The sequence below is a fragment of the Leucoraja erinacea genome, chromosome 8, assembly GCF_028641065.1.
Source record: "Leucoraja erinacea ecotype New England chromosome 8, Leri_hhj_1, whole genome shotgun sequence".
Taxonomy (NCBI): domain Eukaryota; kingdom Metazoa; phylum Chordata; class Chondrichthyes; order Rajiformes; family Rajidae; genus Leucoraja; species Leucoraja erinaceus.
Genome location: NC_073384.1, coordinates 30099583 through 30115609, shown reverse-complemented (window position 1 = coordinate 30115609; position 16027 = coordinate 30099583). Strand labels below are relative to the sequence as shown.

The 16027-nt window shown below is 43.6% G+C and overlaps 1 protein-coding gene across 2 annotated transcripts in view; it reads left to right on the top strand.

Moving 5' to 3' along the window:
• The window catches only part of crim1 (cysteine rich transmembrane BMP regulator 1 (chordin-like)), a 212727-nt gene that overhangs the window by 109171 nt on the left and 87529 nt on the right, over positions 1-16027 (top strand). The gene's annotated exons all lie outside the window — the stretch shown is intronic.

The window sequence follows — 16027 nt, the reverse complement described above, 5'->3', positions numbered from 1 at the left end:
GGAATTTAATACAGAGAAATGTGAGGTATTGCATTTTGGGAGCACTAACATGGGCAGGAACTATACAGTGAATGGTAGGGCTCTGGGAGTGTTGTGAAGCAGAGGGATTTTGGAGTACATGTATATAGTTTGATGAAAGTGGCATCATAGGTAGATAGGGTAGTCAAAAAGGTTTTTGGCACATTGGCCTTCATCAGTCAGAGTATTGAGTATAGAAGTTGAGAGGCCATGTTGCAGTTGTACAAGACATTGGTGAGGCCGCATTTAGAGTATTGTGTTCAGTTATGGACACCATGTTATAGGAAAGATGTTGTCAAGCTGTAAAGGGTGCAGTGAAGATTTATGAAGATGTTACCGGGACTCAAGGGCCTGAGCTATAGGGAGAGGTTGAGCAGGCTAGGACTCTATTCCTTGGAATGCTGGAAGATGAGAGGTGATCTTGTAGAGGTGTACAAAATCATGAGAGGAATACAGTCTCTTGCCCAGCGTAGGGGAATTGAGAATCAGGGGACATAGGTTTAAGGTGAGGGGGGAGGGGGGGAATTTAACAGGAGCCTGAGCGGTAACATTTTCACACAAAGGGTGGTGGGTGTATGGAACAAGCAGCCAGAGGAGGTAGTTGAGGCAGGTATTATCAGAACGTTTAAGAAACATTTAGATAGGTACATGGATAGGACAGGTTTGGAGGGATATGGGCCAAATGCAGGCAGGTGGGACTAGTGTAGATAGGACATGTTGGTCGGTGTGGCCTGTTTCCACGCTGTAACTCCATTATGTAAAAGACATAGCATCCCTTGGAATTTGTGATAGGTCAGAGAGCCATCCCATTCCCCTGTAATATTTCCTTGCTATCTATTCTCTTTATGTGCACATTCTCTAGTGCCCTTAGAATATACCTATTACCTGTATGCTGGGAGCTCTTTACAGTGGCCAAATAACCTAACAACCCACACATCTTTGGGCTGTGGGGGTAACCTGAGCACCCAGAGGAAGCACAAACAATCTTGAGCAGAATTTGCAAACTACATGACTGCATTGGAAATCTGAATTGAATCCAGATCACTGGCGCTATGAGGCAGCAGATCTACCCAATGCACTGCTGTGCAGCTCAAGGTTGTGTCCATTTGAATGGAGGTTAAAAACTGCATTGGAAAGAAGGCACTGGTAGGAGTAGTGTAAGGACCCTCAAACAGTAGCTACTATGTGAGAAAGGATTCTAATTAACAAATAATGGGGCCTTGTAAAAAGAGCAGTGCAATAATTATAGAAGATCTTAATCTTCATTTAGATTAAGTTCATCAAGTTAGAGAGGGTGGCGATAAGAATGAATTCATAGAGAAGATTTTTCTGGAGCAGTAGTTTGTCCAGCTAACCTTGCCCCTTTGACTTGGTCCTGGTAAAGGGAGATGCAGCAGGTTTAACAAATGATCTCAGATTAGAAGAATCCATAGAAAATAGTAATCATAAGTGATAGAATTTTGCATTCCATATGAGAAGGTAAAACTTGGGTCAGAAACAACAGTGTTCAGCTTAAATAGATGGAATTATACCAGCATGAGGACAGAGTTGGCAAAAGTAGACTGGACCAAGAGATTAACAGACAGGCAACGAGCAGTAGACAGTCAAGGAAATAATCCATGACACGCAGACTAAATGTATTTAGGTAAGGAGGGTAAGATTGTAAGGAAGAGATGGATGTTTTTTTTAAGTATTTGCTAACATAGAGTTTGTTACCATCTCGATATCTCAGAGTTGGAGAGAGCTGTGTACCTAAATATAGATCAGGGGAAACTAGCTTTCACCACATCTGACAAGAGTTGAAGAGAGAGATCATTGTATCCGGGCAGTCTGTTGACACATAGACCAGGTGCAGTCAACCCTCTGCAATTGCTCACATTCACCATGCCAGCCAGGGTGCAGCCCTGTGTGCCACTTATCAGCATGGAGCAGCCAAGCTGCCTACCACATCCTGTTCGACACCAGCCCTCTCAGGTACCCTCTGTTCACTCTATACAAAACCATTCAGCAATTAGGTCACTTACACCATTTAATTGCTGCAGGAACACCAGTGGAGAGTTTCTGGCAGGTTGTGCGAAACGCATCAGGAAACAGGGGTTTGCACCAGGTTCCAGGCACAGCAACATTGCCAGCTAACCATCTCTATGGATAAAAGGTTATAATGACTCCTCTTCGTGCCAAATCCATGAACGCTCTCTCATTACTGGGAACACATCCAGAACACTAAGCAAGATACCTTTGGAATAATTATTACTGGGTGTGATAGCGTAAATGCAAGGATGATGCTTCCCTGAATAGGTTGGCAAGAGCCAGAGGTCACAGTATTAAAATAAAGAATAACCATTCAGGACTTGGGGCTGCAAATGTTTAGCATATATATTAATGATTTGGAAGAGGGAATTAGGAGCAACACTAGCAAGTTTGCAGATAGACACAAAGCTGGGTGGCAGTGTGAACTGTGAAGAGGATGTTAGGAGGTTGCAGGGTGACCTGGACAGGTTGAGTGAGTGGGCAGATGCAAGGCAGATGCAGTATAATATAGATAAATATGAGGTTATCCACTTTGGCGGCAAAAACAAGGGGGCAGTTTATTATCTCAATGGGGTTAGGTTGGGTAAGGGGGAGGTGCAGCGAGACCTGGGTGTCCTTGTACACAAGTTACTGAAAGTTGTCGTGCAGGTACAGCAGGCAGTGAAGAAAGCTAATGGAATGTTGGCCTTCATAACAAGAGGATTTCAATATAGCAGTAAAGAGGTTCTTCTGCAGTTGTATAGGGCTCTGGTAAGACCACATCTGGAGTATTGTGTACAGTTTTGGTCTCCTAATTTGAGGAAGGACATCCTTGTGATTGAGGCAGTACAGCGTAGGTTCAAGGGATTGATCCCTGGGATGGCGGGACTGTCATATGAGGAAAGATTGAAAAGACTAAGCCTGTATTCACTGGAGTTTAAAAGGATGAGGGGGGATCTTATAGAAACATATAAAATTATAAAAGGACTTGACAAACTAGATGCAGGAAAAATGTTCCTAATGTTGGGCGAGTCCAGAATCAGGGGCCACAGTCTTAGAATAAAGGGGAGGCCATTTAAGACTGAGGTGAGAAAAAACCTTTTCACCCAGAGAGTTGTGAATGTGTGGAATTCCCTGCCACATAGGGCAGTGGAGGCCAAATCACTGGATGGATTTAATAGAGAGGTAGATAGAGCTCTAGGGGCTAGTGGAATCGAGTGATATGGGGAGAAGGCAGGCACTGGTTATTGATTGGGGACGATCAGCCATGATCATTGTGACTAGAAATCTCCCATCTTCATGTCCTCCCTGAGCACTTGGATGGGAGGAAGCTCTTCCAAAGTTCTGGTGGTCTATTTATTCAGTCCAGTCTATTGATATAGATCATCCTAAGTGATAGGAGTAGAATTTGACCATTCTGCCCATCATGGCTGATCTATCTCTCACTCGTAACCCCATTCTCCTGCCTTCTCCCCATAACCTCTGATGCACGTACTAATCATCCTTTCGTAAACCAATGTAAGAATGCTCAATCTTGACATTAACATTCCGCACCTTGGCAGAACCTGTTCCTCCGTCACCCCAAGAAGATCTATGCGTAGCATTCAAATTCCCTATCACTTCTTCAACCAATAACTCAAAGAACAAGGTAACTACATAAGTCCTTGTTACCGAGTGAAGTTTCATATCGACTTATTTATGGAGATGGGGTGTAGAAAAACACGAATCGTACTGGAAAGAATGTATTTTGCAAAGTGTGAAGGATACCTTGCCCATAACATTTATTATTGCCGTGGTGTTTCTAAACAGTCAACGTAGCAACACTGCCTCAGCAGGAGCTGGCTATTTAAATATAGCCCAATGTTTAAACCTTGCTGGAAACTAAATATAGAGACTGCTGTGCTCTGTCTCACTGAAATGTTTGGCCCAATGACAATCATGTCTGAAAGGATAAATTAATGCACTTAATAACAGCACAATTAACTTGCACTCCATGTACTGACATTTAGTCAAAACTGTTTAGTTCAGAGATACAGCGTGGAAACAGGCCCTTCGGCCCACCGAGTCCGCACTCGCCAGCAATCCCCGTCCACTGATACTATCCTACATACTAGGGACAATTTAAAATTTCTACCAAAGTCAAATTAACCTGCAAGCCTGTACATCTTTTGGAATGTAGGAGGAAACCAGAGCACCCGGGGAAAACACACGTGGTCACGGGCAGAACATACAAACTCCGTGCAGACAACACCCGTAGTCAGGATCGAACCTGGGTCTCCGGCGTTGTAAGGCAGCAAATCTACTGCAGTGCCACCCAGAAAGAAAGTAGTTCTGAAGTATTTCAGCGTTTGAAACTCTCCACATCCTCTCATCACACCGTTCAATAATACAGAAGCAAAATATTGTAGAGGTGGAAATACTCAGCAGGTCTTGCAGCATTTGAAGAGAGAGAAACATATCTGAGGGTGCTGTATTCAGCATATTTGAACAGCCTGTTCTTCTTATCGAGTCCACATCATAAGATTAGATTAGATATTGTTCAGCTAGAGCTAAACACACTTCTCGGCATCTGCATACAATTGCATCTTGTGCTTCTTGTGAATGGTGGTGGAAATAGGGCTCTTTCCTTGACCCCAACAACCTGTTAACTGCCTACAAATTTAAGAACGGAAGAAAAAGAGAGCAGGAGTATGTCTCAGGCCCTCAAGTCTACCCGCCATTCAATATGATGACGGCTGATTTGCTTCTATACTAGTTCCAAGCCTTCAATAGGCTGCATGCGAAACGGAAAGCACAGTTCTGCTCTCGCCTGAAACTCTTATGGAGGGCACTGTATGTGCTTGTTCCCTAGTTCATACTGAGGTGTTGTCTTTCCAAAAGATTATGAAAATCCCCAAACTTCAGATGGTGGAAATCTGAAATCAAAATAGAAAATGTTGGATATACTGGGTTGCACAGTAATGCAGCAGTAGAGTTTCTGCCTTACAGTGCCAGAGATCCGGGTTCGATCCTGACCTCAGGTGCAGTCAGCATGGAGTTTGTCCGTTCTCCCTGTGACTATGTGGGTTTACTCTGGTCCTCCGGTTTCCCTTGTGAATAAGTTTAAGTTTATTGGCCAAGTTTGTTCACATACAAGGAATCTGCCTTGGTGCTCTGCTCACAAGTGACAACATTAAGAATGACACATAAAACATTAAACATTAATAATAAAACATTATCGATTAAACATGTGAATTAAATAAAATACCAGAGCTAAGGAAGGAAGATTTTTGGTTATTGAGTAGAGCTACAACTCGTGGAAAAAAGCTGTTTTTATGTCTGGTTGTGGCAGCTTTGACAGTCCGTAGTCGCCTTCCAAGGGGAAGTGATTCAAAGTTCCTCCCACATTCCAAAGACTTGCAGGTTTGTAAATTCTGTAAATTGTACAGGTGATCACTGGTTGACGCAAACACAGTGGGCTGATGGACCCATTTCCACACCGTATTCCTAAACTAAATTAAAGATCAGACGGCATCTATGGAAAAATAAACAGTGTCAATGTTTCAGGTTGAAGTCATGTTCATGTTTCCTGTGTGTCATGTATCAGAAACTTCCAGTAAAATCCAATGAGGAATGGCAAGTTTGGTGGGTACAAAGCTAATGTAATGTCCGAGTATTAATGATCAGTCTGTGTTGTTCCAGGTAGGAACAAAGGGTAGGGAGAGAATTGCACCTTTGCAGACCATTATGAGAGATTATCTCAACTCAAAAGTATTTGCTACCATTGGTCTTTTCATGGCAGGGCTCTTTCTGAGAGGGTGGGAGAATAATTGCCAGTTAAAGCTAATCATGATTCCCCAACATAACCATGTGCCCTGCAGAAATAGAGCAACAAAACAATAATTCTGTTTCGTCTGCAGGAAAAGCAACTTATTTTTAAAAGCTGATGTAAGCCATCCCATTGACAACTACCAATTTATATTTTGGTTTGTTGCCAACCCATGTATAAGTTGTCTCTATATTTGTCTGCTGTCTGTAATGGAATATATTCTACCCACAAGACATTTTTATCTGTTTGATTTTGAACAGGTGTACAGTCTGTTGCTTAACTGCAGTAAACACACACACTCACACACTTACAGATATTGACACAAGCATGCAGTATACTCAAGTCAAGATTTTTATCATACAAGTACGCTGAGGTACAGATACAATGGAAATCGTGCTTGTAACAACATTACATGAACATAGACTCAGACAACACACAAAACCATAAATTGTAAAAAAAAAACGACTGAGCAAAATACAAGAAATGTGCAAAACTACACTTGAATCTACAGACAACCTCTTGCACTACCATTTCAGTTGAAGAGATGGTCCATGGCATTCAATTGTCGATGTAAGATTAGGGTCGTACTAGTTTAAGAACGTGATAGTTGTGAAAAGTTGTTGTTCCTGCCGTTGTCGTTCGAAGTATGGAACTTCGGGCTTTTTACCTCCTGCCTGACCTCAATGACGGCACGGTAGCGCAGCAGAAGAGTTGCTGCTTTACAGCGCCAGAGACAGGGTTGGATCTGAGCTATGAGTGCTTGTCTGTGCGGAGTTTGTACGTTCTCCCCATGACCTGCGTGGGTTTTCTCTGAAAACTTCCGTTTCCTCCCACAGTCCAATCCTACAGGTTTGTAGGTTAATTGGCTTGGTATAAATGCCAAAACTGTCCCTAATGTAGGAAAGTGTTAATGTGCTGGGATTACAAGTGGGTGTGGACTCGGTGGGCCGAAGGGCCAATTTCTGCACTGTATCTCCAAACTACACTAAACTGACAGCTGCAACGAGAAGGCGGCTATACCTGGTTGAGTGGGGATCGTAGATGATAAATACCCTCTGTATGTAGATGCTTTCAGATGTCACCATGATGGACCAAGCTAAGTCCAATGTTCTCTGCAGCCTCTTACATTAAAATTGTCGTCCAAGGCAATGATGCAAACAATCGAGATGCTTTCTACGGTGCATCAGTAGAGTTTTGTTAGCCTATTCAGTAACATGCTGAATCTCTTGAAACATCTAAGAAAGTAGAGGCACTGCATACCTTCTCCGTAATTGAATCTAAGTGCTGGGCCTAGGACAGGTCAACTGGGATGTTAACGTCCAGGAATTTGTAGCTGCTAACTCTGTCCACTGTCAACACACCAGTGAAAACTTGCACGTGGTCTCCTGACCTCCCTTTTTGAAGTCCACAGTTAGTTCCTTGCTGACCCTGGCATGAAGTGTACTGACAAATGCTGATTGACACGTCTGCACCTAATTCACATTCAGGGAGATGTTCAAGTAAAAGTGCACCGTGGTCACTTTTGTGTGTTGTATTCCGCATCTGAAAATTTGTTCCAGGATTTCCGTGAGGCTGAAGATAGACACATAAAGGTGGAGTAACTCAGCGGGTCAGACAGCATCTCTGGAGAAAAGGAATAGGTGACGTTTTAGACAATAGACAATAGGTGCAGGAGTAGGCCATTTGACCCTTCAAGCCAGCACCGCCATTCAATCATCCACAATCAGTACCCTGTTCCTGCCTTCTCCCCATATCCCCTGACTCCACTCATTTTAAGAGCCCTATCTAGCTCTCTCTTGAAAGCATCCAGAGAACCTGCCTCCACCGCCCTCTGAGGCAGAGAATTCCACAGACTCACCACTCTCTGTGAGAAAAAGTGTTTCCTCGTCTCCGTTCTAAATGGCTTATTCCTTATTCTTAAACTGTGGCCCCTGGTTCTGGACTCCCCCAACATCGGGAACATGTTTCCTGTCTCTAGCGTGTCCAAGCCCTTAACAATCTTATATGTTTCAAAGAGAATCCCTCTCATCCTTCCAAACTCCAGAGTGTACAAGCCCAGCTGCTCCATTCTCTCAGCATATGACAGTCCCGCCATCCCGGGAATTAATCTTGTAAACCTACGCTGCACTCCCTCCGTAGCAAGAATGTCCATCCTCCAGGTGTGGTCTCTCTGGGGCTCTGTACAACTGCAGAAGGACCACTTTGCTCCTATATTCGATTCCTCTTGTTATAAAGGCCAACATGCCATTCGCTTTCTTCATTGCCTGCTGTACCTGCATGCTGACTTTCGTAGACTGATGTACAAGGACCCCCAGATCCCGTTGTACTTCCCCTCTTCCCAACTTGACGCCAGTAATCTGCCTTCCTGTTTTTGCTACCAAAGTGGATAACCTCACATTTATCCACTTTAAACTTCATCTGCCATGCATCTGCCCACTCCCCCAACCTGTCCAAGTCACCCTGCATTCTCATAGCATCCTCCTCACAGTTCACACTGCCACACAGCTTTGTGTCATCTGTAAATTTGCTATTGTTACTTTGAACCCCTTCATCCAAATCATTGATGTATATTGTAAATAGCTGCGGTCCCAGCACCGAGCCTTGCGATACCCCACTAGTCACTGCCTGCCATTCTGAAAGGGACCTGTTAATCCCTACTCTTTGTTTCCTGTCTGCCAACCACTTCTCTATCCATGTCAGCACTCTACCCCCAATACCATGTTCCATAATTTTGCCCACTAATCTCCGATGTGGGACCTTATCAAATGCTTTCCTGAAAGTCCAGGTACACTACATCCACTGGCTCTCCCTTGTCCATTTTCCGAGTTACATCTTCAAAAAATTCCAGAAGATTAGTCAGGCATGATTTCCCCTTCGTAGATCCATGCTGACTCGGACCGATCCTGTTACTGTTATCCAAATGTGCGGCTATCTCACCTTTTATAATTCACTCCAGCATCTTCCCCAGCACCGATGTTAGCCTATAATTCCCCGTTTTCGCTCTCCCGCATTTCTTAAAAAGTGCGATAACATTAGCTATCTTCCAATCCACAGGAACTGATCCTGAATCTATAGAACATTGGAAAATTATCACCAATGCATCCACAATTTCTAGAGCCACTTCCTTAAGTACCCTGTGATGCAGACCATTCAGGCCCTGGGGAATTATCAGCCTTCAGTCCCATCAGTCTATCCACCATTTCCTGCCTAATGTGGATTTCCTTCAGTTCTTCTGTCACCCCAGATCTTCTGGCCACTACTATATCAGGAAGATTGTTTGTGCCCTCCTTAGTGAAGACAGATCCAAAGTACCTGTTCAACTCATCTGCCATTTCGTAGTTCCCCATAATAAATTCACCCTTTTCGGTCTTCAAGGGTCCAACTTTGGTCTTAACTAATTTTTTCCTCTTCACATACCTAAAGAAGCTTTTACTATCCTGCTTTATATTCTTGGCTAGCTTACCTTCGTACCTCATCTTTTCTCCCCGTATTGTCTTTTTGGTTATCTTCTGTTGTTCTTTAAACATTACCCAATCCTCTTGCTTCCCGCTCATCTTTGCCACGTTGTACTTCTTCACTTTAATTTTTATACTGTCCCTGACGGCCCTTGTCAGCCATGGTCGTCCCTTTCTCCCCTTGGAATCTTTCATCCTCCTAGGAATGAACTGATCCTGCACCTTCTGTATTATTCCTAGAAACACCTGCCATTTTTGTTCCACTGTCATCCCTGCTGGTGTATCTTTCCAGTCAACTTTGGCCAGCCCCTCCCTCATGGCCCCATAGTCCCCTTTATTCAACTGCAACACTGACACCTCCGATCTACTCTTCTCCCTCTCCAATTGTAGATTAAACCTGACCATGTTATGGTCACTGCCTCCTGATGGCTCATTAACCTCGAGGTCCTTCATCAAATCCGGTCAAGGCCCTCATTTAGAAGAAGGTCTGAAGAAGGGTCTCAACCCGAAATGTCACCTATTCCTTTTCTTCAGAGATGCTGTCTGACCCGGTGAATTACTCCAGTTTTTTGTGTCTATCTTCAGTTTAAATCAGCATCTGCAGTTCCTTTCTACACTTTCCATGAAGCTGACTTTTTTGGAAATTGAATGCTGTGCAGGTACATGGATGTATCACACCTTTCAGTACACGTGAAACAGTGTGGCCACACATGCACACGTGTGCAGCTGTGCTTACACAAGCCAGAAGTGGGAAAGAGCAGAGGGTTCAGTGGTAGCGGGGGGCAGTTGTTTACAAGGGAGAGGGGTGCAGGGTGTGGGCTGCTGAAGAGGAATCCGGTCTGTGGATATGAATGTATTCATGCTTGAGCTTCTTTTGTCATTGCTCAGGAATTCACAACACAGACAAACAGGGCTGCAGCACACAGGAGTAGACAGACAAACTCTGTGATGACGGACGTTCTTGGATTCCTGTGGTTTACCAGCCTGAAACTCATTTCCATACCAGGGCTGGGCTCTGTGATTGAAAGAGTGCAAGAGTTGTTGGCAATCAACATCATAGAGCTTGCTTCTGTTAGGAAGTCGTCACAGACATCTGGGGGCCACACATTGAAATAACTTTAACTTGTGCCAAGAAATTAAGCCTTTTTTTTGCTTTTTCTTTACTAAAAAACAAAACAAATGAAAGGCTTAAAGTGTGGTTGTATTAGTAATGCTTCACAAATGTTTGTGGGATGAATTCTTTGAACAGACTCCACAATGGCCACCAAAAAGGGAAGTGAGTTTTTAATACTCCTGTGTGTCAAAATATCTGAGCTCAGTCTCAAGGACTCCTTTCTCATTACTCGCATCTTACTCATGGATCTGAACAGTTTTAAGTCTGCCCTAGACCATTAAGCTCTTGAAGCTGACTGCATTTTACCTTTCATTCCTGTTATTTAAAGGTATAAAGCTGTATGGCATATATACAGGCCCTTCAGCCCATCTCTATCATGCCTCCCAAGTTTCCAAACCAAACTAGTGCTCTCTAATTTTTCACAGGTCAGCTGCGGAGAAAGGTACTCCAAACTTCATAACTTTCCATAACTTGTCAGGTAACAACCCCTCCCTATTCCCCTCCCAAGCCTAGTTTGCTCTGGGGAAAACAGACCCAGGCTATCCAGTCTCTCCTCATAACTGAAATGCTCCATCCCAGACAATACCCTCTCCAACTCAATCACATCCTTCCTGTCTTGCCTTAACTTCTCTGCTCTCAAACCCAATGTGAAGGCAAGTTTCCTGTATGTCTACTTAGCTTCATACCACCAAATGCAGTCACTTTCAGGGGCCCTTGGACATGTACATCAAGGTCTCACCGCTCTTCAGTATTCTCTAGCGCCCTACTTTGCTGTTCCAATCTATTTTGCCTGCATCAGTCTGGGTGCAGACTCACCAGGCAGGTACCAGGTGGCTTTCAGTAGGATATTAGGTGTGTTGAAACGTCTCCAACTGCAGTGCGACATCTTTGCAGAATAACCATTCATCGTTCAACCAACAACCAACCTGCCCTCTACTCAAGTCAACCTTATTTAGCAGATGTGACTCATCAGGCTGCCAGAATCTCGTCACAATCTAGATCTAAAGTAAAAATCGGCTAATCCAGTAGGAACATGGTAGATGCAATTGATACAAAAGAGGAGGTAATTGAGCCTGGAACTATCCCAATGTTTAAGAAACAGTTAGACAGGTACATGGATGTGACAGGTGTGGAGGGATATGGACCAACTAGTGTAGCTGGGACATATTGGTCGCTGTGGGCATGTTGGGCCAAAGGTCCTGTTTCCACACTGTATCACTTTGACTAAAAGGGTTAAATTTGCATTGTTAATATTTTGACAGTGACAGTAAGAAATGTAAGTTGCATTTATTCCTGTTTGAGAGAAAATGAACAAAAGTCGGCGAGACCTTGAAGGGTGGAACTGAAGCTGCACTGTCTCTGTCTTTTGCATGAGATGTGCACCTAAGCTTCTGTTTGGTTTCTGAGATACTCGTTGAAAAATACATGGATTTATTTAGTTTTCATGCTATTTTTACAACATTGAGGGCCATTTACTCTATTGAGTATATGCCTGCTCTCAGAATAATTCATTTCCCCACATTTGTTCATGACCTATTTTCTCTTACATGCTCATCAATTCCAGTTATCCTACCAACCAACACATCTTCGGGATATAGGAGAAAAGAGAATACATGGAGGAAACCTTGGCAGTCACAGGGGGTGAATGTAAAATGTCCTAAGCAATCATCCTCCTTCAACCAAGGACACAAGGGAATTACTCTTTGAGAAAGCTAGTTAAGAGGAGTTGTACAATGCAGTGGCAGGTTTAGATAGTAGGGTAGATAGAAGGGAGGGGATCCCATTAATGGATGTTTCAAGAGCAGATTTAAAGTGTTAGGTTAAATACAAAATAAAGGAAAAACATTTTTATACAGAGATCTGAAACTCACTGCCTGAAAGAGTATGAAAGCAATATCAGTCAGGGATTTGTAAAAATAATTGAACAGTTAGTTAAGAGAAGGCTCTGGAGAAAGAGTAGGAATGGGTCTGCTATAATAAGAGGAAGCAGAGGTTATTTTATAGTTCTATGATTTTTCAATGCATTATCGTTTGTGCTGCATTCTGTTTACTGCATTATATCTGTGTAATTCAAATAGTACCTTAATCACTGTTCCCCGATTTGTGAAAGGCACTATTTGAATAGGTTTGAAGAAGGGTCTCGACCAGAAACATCACCCATTCCTTCTCTCCAGAGATGCTGCCTATCCCGCTGAATTACTCCAGCTTTTTGTATCTATCTTCGGTTTAAACCAGCACCTGCAGTTCCTTCCTACACATTTCAATACTACAACTCCTTTTCTATAATCTTCAGTCAACCTTCGTATTTTTTGTTCACTAACAACGTGGTTCCACTTTCCTAACTGCTAATTTACCCTGGTCAGAGAGGTGTGCGTTTTGCCCGTGGTGGAATAGCATGTTACACAGCAGAAATTAACTTATTACTTTTAGTTGCCCTTTCCTGACTCTTCCATTCTTCACATATTGCTCCACTGGAGGAGAGGGACACACAGAGAGTGTTCCTTTCACACAGAGAGTGGTGAATCTCTGGAACTCTCTGCCACAGAGGGTAGTTGAGGCCAGTTCATTGGCTATATTTAAGAGGGAGTTAGATGTGGCCCTTGTGGCTAAGGGGATCAGAGGGTATGGAGAGAAGGCAGGTACGGGATACTGAGTTGGATGATCAGCCATGATCTTATTGAATGGCGGTGCAGGCTCGAAGGGCCGAATGGCCTACTCCTGCACCTAATTTCTATGTTTCTAATTGCCCCGTGTTTTCCATTCAGAGATATAACTGAACCTGCTCCCTGTATATTTAAACTGCATGCAGAGGACGGAGCTGAAAGACTGCCTTTGACAAATGTATTGCCCACCTTGCTGCAGAACTGTTGTATTCATGTAAGATGGGAAAAATATTTTTTTTACAATGCAGCAACAAAAGAGATCTTGACAGATGACGTTCCCTTTCTCAATCCCCTGTGAAACACGCAGTGGTTTAAACTGGCGTAGTGTTGATTAAAAGAAAGCAAGTAGTCACATGTTATTGACACGGAGGCTTCACGGCAAATTCTCGAAAGTTGAAGGACATTTCTGTTCGAACAGCAGCCGAGTGGGGGCAGCTGGGGCTAAGGCTGGGTGATAGGGGAATTGTGTGTTTACTCAGGACGACACTGCATTTCTAACTCAATACTGTACCATTAATGGGTCATGGGGGGGGGGGGGGGGGGGGGGGGGGGGGGGGAGGGGGGGGGGGTTTGGGATGGTGAAGGGGGATCTCCGGGGGTGGAAATTGTCAGCATTCTGTTTTCAAGCTGTGTGCAGGCTTTTGAGCTCCCGGTGTCAACAGTCAGGAAGAAGTACTCACGAGTCTGGAATTTTCAGGAAATAGCACACAAAACAAAACCAGAACTTTCTTCCAGCACTCCTACACAGAGCTCCTCTTCCCAGAAAGAATGCAGAGTGTAGAATAGCTGAACAATTCCAAGAGGGTGTGTAACCATGTTACAAATTATCAGAAGTGAAGCAAGTAGATAGAGAGCACATGTAAAGCCACAAAGTGCTGTCGTGGGCACGGCAGCCCCCGTGAAATCCAACACAGACAGTGATAAATCAACCATCGGGAAAGCACTTCATAAAATATGTAGCAGCACAAAAGGTGATCAATAATTTAACAGGATGATCAATGGTCAAAGAGAGAAATAACTCGTGGAATTCTGCATTCCAGAAGTACTGGAAGATAAAAAGGAGGGTGATCACTAACCCTTCACAAATGCACACATACTTATTGCAGTAGTTAAGTCTAAAAGGGAAGAGCATCTAACATTACTGTGCCAAATAGCAATGATTACTTGGATATAAAGATAAAGAATACTTCCTGCAAGAAGGTTCAGGATTGATGGCCGTTACGGGCCGTTTGATCTCTTCCGACTACAAATTCTATATAGGATATTAGGATATCCCAAAACCCTTTCACAGTCAATGGAGTACCTTCAATGCAGGAAACCCAGTGGCCGGTTTGTGCGCAGTAAGTTCCCACAATTACCAATGTCAAACCAAACCAGATCATTTGTTTTTTAATGTTGAATTACGAATAAATGTGTGCCAAAGCAGCAGGGAGAGCTTCACTACTCTTGATATTGTGGCCATCTCTAGCTTTGGTATGAATCCATCGGTATAATCAGAGCTACAAGGTTTCCAAAGCAGCAGCAATATTCCAACGGTCTCAATATTTCTCCATTGAGGACATGATTGAGGTGTTTGAGATTTTGAAAGGAATTGAAAGTGAAGAGAGAATCACCCTACAGTGGAAATAAGTTAGGATATGATAGAACTTTATCTCAGGAGGGAAATTAATCTGCCAACAGTCATAAAACACAAAATGCATGAAATTAAAGTGACGAGTGGAAAGGATTGGGGATGCACAAAGATTGGGGGGTGGGGTGGGGGGGAGAGTCAGTCTACCCCACGACAGAAGGGGGAGGAGCTGTACAGTTTGATAGCCACATGGAAGAAGGATCTCCTGTGGCATTCTGTACTGTATCTTTGTGGAACCAGTCTGTTGCTGAAGGTACTCCTCAGTTGACCAGGGGGTCACGAAGGGGGTGAGCTGTATTGTCCAAGATGCTTCGCAGTTTGAGGAGCATCCTCCTCTCCAAGACCACCTCCCATAAATCCAACTCCACCCCCAGAACAGAGCCAGCCATCCTGATGAGTTTGTTGATCCTATTGGTGTCCACGGCCTTCACCCTGCTGCCCCAGCACATGACAGTGAAGAAGATGGCACTGGCTACCACCGATTGGTAGGACATCTGCAGCATCTTACTGCAGACATTGAAGGAATGGAGCCGTCTCAAAGAGTACAGGTGGTTCTGTTCCTTGTACAGGGCCTCAGCATTCCTGGACCAGTCCAGTTTACTGTACAGGTACACTCCAAGGTATTTGTACTCCCTGGTAAACTGCACATCAACACCATTGATGGAGCCAGGGGATCGGGGTCTCCATATCTCAATGTACCTGACAATAATAAATCAATGTCAAAAAATGAAGTGTGGGATGAAGAGGCATAACTCTAACATCAGAGTTAGTCTGTCCAGGAGAGAAGTTAACAAACACTTCTCACAAAAGGGTTATGTCACATTAAGTTCCATTAATAATTTAAAATCTGCAATCAGTTTCTACCAGAATAAGGGTATTGATGCATATAGATCCAAGTTAAAAGCAGAGCAGCCATAATCTGATTGAAAGGCCTCTTCCTTTCTCAATCTTCCTACCCACATCGTGTTTTCTGCAAAGTTTACTTGAAGTGCTCTGTGGGAAGATATTCCTTCATCTATCTAAATTCATTGAAGTCTACAACCTCCGCCTTTTCAGTGATTAGCTGTGCACATCTTCTACTCCATCACATTCTGCTCCATTGTCAGCACGAGACATCCAACCAACAACTTATTGACTTCAGGTGAACCCAACTTGTTTTAACACTCCCAGCTCCAAGAGACATCTAGATTCTAATGAGAGATCATTGACCAGCAGTATTGACATTGTTCATCTGCTCACCGTGTGGCCTGATAGCTATTTATGAAGAAAGTGTATCCTTGCCATAGAGGAAATACAATGGAAGTTCAACAGTCTGATTCTGTGACGCTG